General features: G+C 41.5%; 1 long non-coding RNA gene across 1 annotated transcript in view; it reads left to right on the top strand.

Moving 5' to 3' along the window:
• Window positions 1-1,838: 1,838 nt before the first annotated feature.
• Window positions 1,839-6,000, top strand: part of LOC137141937 (uncharacterized) — a 29,311-nt gene continuing 25,149 nt past the window's right edge. Inside the window, exon 1 of the long non-coding RNA XR_010916790.1 lies at window positions 1,839-1,955. This is a non-coding gene — a long non-coding RNA (uncharacterized lncRNA). The remainder of the gene's footprint in view (window positions 1,956-6,000) is intronic.

Here is a 6,000-nt window from a genome sequence, read left to right as displayed (position 1 = left end):
GTACAACAGGGTCTGGTGAGATAAGAGTTTGGGGCCGGGGGGAGATCCTGCTTGCTAGTTGGCCCTTTGTGGATCTGTTCCTCAGCCCCAGGACTATACATGTGCAGAAAGTCCCTCTCCTTCCTTGGGGTCGCTTGGCGGTCTTCACCCCCAACACTGAATCCTCCCCCATCCCTTGGTCCTAGAAGGTTATGAAGTAATCTTTCTAGATTGTGATGGTCTGCAGTCTTTGTTTCTAGCAACCCAGGTGCCTTCTGTGTTTTACCTGCTTGGGGAAGTTTCCCCTCCTCCCTGCCAACAAGCTGATTTGAATGCTCACCGACACCTTCTTCAGCGGAAACTGGATCCTCCTGTCTTAAAGAGGCAGAGTCAATTTCCACCAGCACATCAGGGTGAGCATCCTGAAAACCTGGGACAGGAGTGACTCTCGGTCACCTACTCTTTTATGCCTGAGGGATGAATCGTCTGACTGCTCCCCTCCGGCAAGCCAGCCACACAACTCTCTCTCAAAACATGAGCCACAGGCTGAGTATCTGGATGCAGAGACTCTGAATCAACCACCCTCTTCTGGGCAGTCCTTCCCAAGCAATCAGTGAGCAGACATTCCTGCACCCCCACCAATTCTTCCTTAGCTTCAGTCTCTGGATTCCGTTCTGGGGCACACAGTCCTCCATGCCCTGTAGAGAGAGAGCTGTCCTTTGTCCAGCTGCAACCTGCCAGCAACTCACATCAGGGACTGCTCCCTCAGTGACAGGGGCCATTTCCTTCCCCTCTGGCAGGCAGGAGCCAGCCTCAGTCCTCCCCTTTACCAGGATACACACCAGCCTCTTCCCCCATAGTTCCTGGGCTCTCACCACCATCCCCTGGGCTCTCAGCATGGTATTTCTGGTTCTTGCAGGTCACCATACTGATATCCTTAGCCACGTGTGAAGTCATTCCCAATCAGCATTTCAGTAAGGGTCTCATCTAGCACCCCACTCTTAGATTACGTTCTAAGCCTTCACGCTGTATCTGCATTCTAGCTACAGGCACACAGATTCTACCCCCTCCCACTACTTGAATCAATGCTTCCTGGTTTTTAAGGCACGGCTTGATAAGGCTCTGGCTCAGGCTGGGATGATTTCGTTGGGGTTGGTCCTGCTTTGAGCAGGGGTTTGGACTGGACTGTCTCCTGAGGTCCCTTCCAACCCTAATATTCTATGATAAGGGAAAGTCCCTACTAAGCCAGCCAAGTTAAAGGCATCAAAGCCTTTGGAATTAAATCCTAGCAGGTCAGTATCAGAGTAAGGCATTCCCAACAGGGAAATAATCACATACACTAGAGTCTTATTAGACATAAATGAGGTTGAGCTTCTTTCAGAGAAAGGGGATCCAGGGCAGAGAGCTCTAGAATTATTTACCTTCCTTTCTATTATTGCCAAGAAGTTACATTTGCCTCCTTAAAGTCATGCTTACACAACACCTTCTTCTAGCTTTCTGCCTCCAACACGCAGCCTGTGCCCAATATTCCAGCCCCTGCATTTGTATCCAGGGACATTTCTGTTGTTTTACCTGGGTTAGCACTGACCTGCCATGTAGCCTATTGCCTTTAGGCAATCACCTTGATTGTCTGCAACTGTTTTTGTTACATAAAGAGACTTGATTGCACCTTCCTTGAGCCAGAAGGAGAGTCCGTTTCACCCCCTTTGGCTTTAATGAGGCCTGTGATTGTCTTCAGCTCTAAGACCCACCAGCTGGTAGCCATTAGCACTGTTAAGCAAGTTTACAGGTGTGTAAGGATTTAAATCACAACAAAAGAATGCACACAGAGAGTGTGCGTCTGTGTGCACGTTATGTACATAAGTAAATTGGAAAACAGAGAGAGAGAGCTGTGCTTAACCTGGGTCTGCTGTGACCTTTTCTGTTAGCTATACAGCCCTTGGTCCTAGTGCACCCTGGACAGCTGTAGCAAACTGGTAAGCATCAGCATGTGTTTGTAGAGTGTAATACTGATCTTGATGTTTCCTTACTACAGTGCAGCCAGTGAGGTTTAATGGGCTTGTTGTTTAATGCCATTCTTTGATGGGTCAAAGAGAGAAAGCTCACTCTATGAAACAAAGCCCGAAAGGGAGCAGTATCCCATAGTGATGACTTGAATGCAGGGGACTTAGAATCAGAATATTTAAAAAAATAAGGTAATATACAAATATGTAAAAGGGAAGGGGAAGCAGGCCTTCAGATGATGCGGATGAAACAACTTCCCACACAGTAACGGTGGATATATAGTAGACTTGAACTAGAAATGGGGATTGGACTCCCCCTCTTCCCCCCTCCACTGGGAGGTGGGGGGGGGTGTGTGTGGCTTTTTCTGAAGCCTATTAAGGTATCTGAATTGACTCTCTAGGACTAAATCCCTCCCACTGTTCCATGCATGGTGCAGAGGCTCTGCATAGGACATGGCTGAGGAAGGACTCTTTCCTTTATCCTTCTCTGGCGTTGCAATAGTCCCTGTCACATGCAAATGGACCTCTCTACTGTGAAGTGTATCTGCACAGCATGAATCCTGACAAGGCTCCAGTAGTTTTCAGTGTGCTTTCCCCGGAAACCTAAGTATAATTAATATGGGTGTGATAATGGGTCTCCGCAGGAGCCTTGCCTACATTAAGGCTCCCACCAACAGCATTGATGGGAACTTTTTTGGAAATTTTCCCAGCATAGGCTAGGCCTAAGTGGCTCAGGAGTTTAAACTCCTATAGCATGTTAGTAGTTAAATCAGTGCTGAAATCCTACTGGATACTGAAAATCAGTCAATCTCGGTAATGAGGTTTTTTTTCTAATGGATATATATTAAACCCTTTAGGCTAGCAAAATATACTTTTAGTTCCACTTCCATTTCATAACAGTAGACACTGCACATTAGTCATGTCAAGCGTTATTTATCCTCTGGAAATATCTTTGTAAACTACCATTCTTTTATGAATACACCTTTTATTTTTATCAGTGTAGGAGACTTATCTTTTAAATCTCTTAAGGGATCAGATGTTTTTATGTTTGCATTTTTTTTTTTAGCACCTTGGTTTACAGATGGTTGCAGTATAATAGAAGTGCTGTTATTTTCCATACACTGTTTTATTATGTACATCAAGTGCCACCTCCTGGACAAAGCTAATTTTACATGTGACTTTTTTTCCTCTTCTGATGGCTATCTTGCATGCTAATTATTCTGTGTAGTGAAACCTGTTCTGGACACTCAAGGGACTGTGCAACTGATTACTCAATAGAGGTGATTGGAGCAGATCATTTATTCACTGCATTCAGAGACACTTTGGAGCAGTTTATTAAGACAGGAAGATGCTTAATAAATAGCACTGGTTGCAGAAAACAGAAAGGGATTTGTAAGTTTGATATGTGGGTTATATCATTAATTGTTCATGAGTAGTCCCAGCACTACTATTTAGCTGGTGAATAAAGCGGGTCAGATAATTTTCTGTCCTACAAAAATGTTTTTTATTTAAAAAGTAATTTTGTCCTGAATTGGGCCAAAAAGCCAAAATTTTGAACATTTTCATGAACCAAAATTCTGAGCATTTGAACCAATCAAAACATTTTATTTTGATTTCAGCCATTTAAAAAAACCCTCTTTTGGTTTTGAATTTACTTTATTTTCTATAAAAGTCATTTTGAAACAAAAAAAAAAGGAAAATTTCCATTGACAATTTCAAAACAAGGTGACTTTTTAAAAAACTGTTCTTCTTAAGGTTTTTTTCTAAATAAAATCTTGTAAAAAGCAATACAATTTTGCAGAAAGAGAAACGAAACTAGGTTCAGTTGAAACTACCGTTTTCCAATGAAAAACTGTTTTTGACAAGTATTTCAACCATCTCTACTGGTCAGTGTGTTCCTGAGGCCTGAAGTTTTCATGGATTCTTTTGTACACAAGATTTATATCCAAAAATATGAACCAGAAAGTGTCACTTACCAGAACATTTCCTGTTTTAAAGCAAAACAACAAACAGATTTTAAAGCTATTAGTTGTTGCAGTGCTGAGTGCAACAACATCGATCTGATTTAGGAGCCTAAATCTCATTTTCAGAAGGGATTTGGGAATTCAGGAGCACTCTAAATACCTTTTTAAAAAATTGGGCCTTCATCCCTCTGAGTAGGATTTTCAAAAGTGCTGAGCACTGACCTAATTCTACTCCCAAAGGTGCAGCTGTCTTCAAGAGGAGCAGAGTTAGGCCGTCATTGAGTGCTTTGGAAAACTCCACCCTTAATCAGCAACTGATATCTTGTGACTTTAGGAGTCCAATAATCACGCACTACGAAAGACAAACAACAATAACTGAAGTGAACCGTTTGCAAACACAATCCATGAGGATGAAATTTATTTTGTGTAAACCATTTGGTGAATACCTAACATGAATGGATGAACAGGATGGAATACATTAGAAGACGTCAGGATCTGTTTGAAAATATTTTGTAAATAGAAAACAGACTAAGCACATCCAACAAAATTGCAACCATTAATTTGATCAGTCTACTGAAAAAGTGGTCTTTTGGGGGCAGTGATCACTGATAATGACATAGAAAATAACATCCATGAATGGGTAGATACTTAATAGTAATGCATGTATGTTTGCAGACAATTGCACAACATATCCCACCTTGTATCTGAAAATGTGGCAGTATAGCATGTGGTATCTACGGCACCTAGACTGTTGGAAGTCGACCATACTTGCTCCTTGGAGTGGCCATTGTCGGCCAACAGTCTAGGTCTTCAAACATGCCCAAATCAGCACTATCCCCTGTACAATGGATAGCGTTTATAGGAGCAGTCCTAGACTCTGTTCAGGCAAAGGCTCTTCTGCCAGTGTCTTGTTTCAAGGCTATGGGCTCCGTCATAAGGGACTTGGATCGCTTTCCTACTACGACAGTGAGAAATTGTTTGAAGCTTCTAGGTCACATGCCTCCTGCTCATACATGTCTTTTCACTGACTAATGCTGATTAATCAGAACTGAAACTCTGTGAAAAGGTCAGTTTTAATGAAAATCCCAGCTCAAACATTTGTTTTTCAAAAAACAAACAAACACAAAAAAGTTTTTGCAATTGTTAATGTCCCATTTTGAAAATGTCAGAATGGAAAGTTTTGGGGTTTTTCAGTCGAAATGCCTTTTGTTTAGAAATGTTAGTAAATTTAGACTTTTTTAAAAATAAATTGTAACAATGTTTTGATGATTTGAACTGATTTTATTTGTTTATTTTGAATTTGTGAAGGTTTTCAAGATTTTTGACTTTTTGTTCTGATTCAGGACTGGAAATTTTTAAAGTACCTTGAAAATTTTCACAGGATGGGAAAACTGTTTCCTGCCCAGATATACAGACATTTTTTGTTTTGCCTTGGTCTCTATAGAGTTAAATCGACCTGCCTGCTTGAGGCTCCAATTCATCAAGGTATTTAAGCACGTGTATAACTTTAAGCACATGAGTACTCCCACTGAAGTCAATGGGAATACTCAATTGTCTAAAGTTATTGTACATGCTTAATTTGGGGTTGAGACATTTACGTGGTGGATTTCATTGACTTTGAAGAAAAGCTATTTTTAGTAAATTTCTCAGTTGCTTCAGTACATTCCAGCAAACCTTCACTTCTCTTTATAAGACTAGATTCATGACCCATCTCCCAGAGTGATTATGTTGTATGGCCACGGGGAAGAACAAGTGAGGGGGAAGTGCGAGGAAGAATCCTTCCAATGCTAAGGCTGCAAAGTAACCTCATCTGTTAAGTGCTCTACTATCAGTTCTGTGTGTGCGTGTGTGCGTTCCAGCCAGCCGTCATGTGGAACAATTCCCTTTTGTGAAAAATGTTGAGGTTTTGATATTTTTCAATCTGATGTTGAATGAAAACAAGATCTTTTTGTGAAAAAATGAGTGCCTATGCCCTACTGTTCTTGACTGGTTAGGGCACTAGACTTGAATGGGGAAGAACAGGGTTCTAGTCTCTACTCTTCCAGATCTGGAGC

This window comes from Emydura macquarii, unplaced genomic scaffold, assembly GCF_026122565.2.
Source record: "Emydura macquarii macquarii isolate MOO-44397 ecotype Brisbane River unplaced genomic scaffold, CSIRO-AGI_Emac_v2 contig_3122, whole genome shotgun sequence".
Taxonomy (NCBI): Eukaryota; Metazoa; Chordata; order Testudines; family Chelidae; genus Emydura; species Emydura macquarii.
This window is presented reverse-complemented; position numbering and strand designations above follow the sequence as displayed.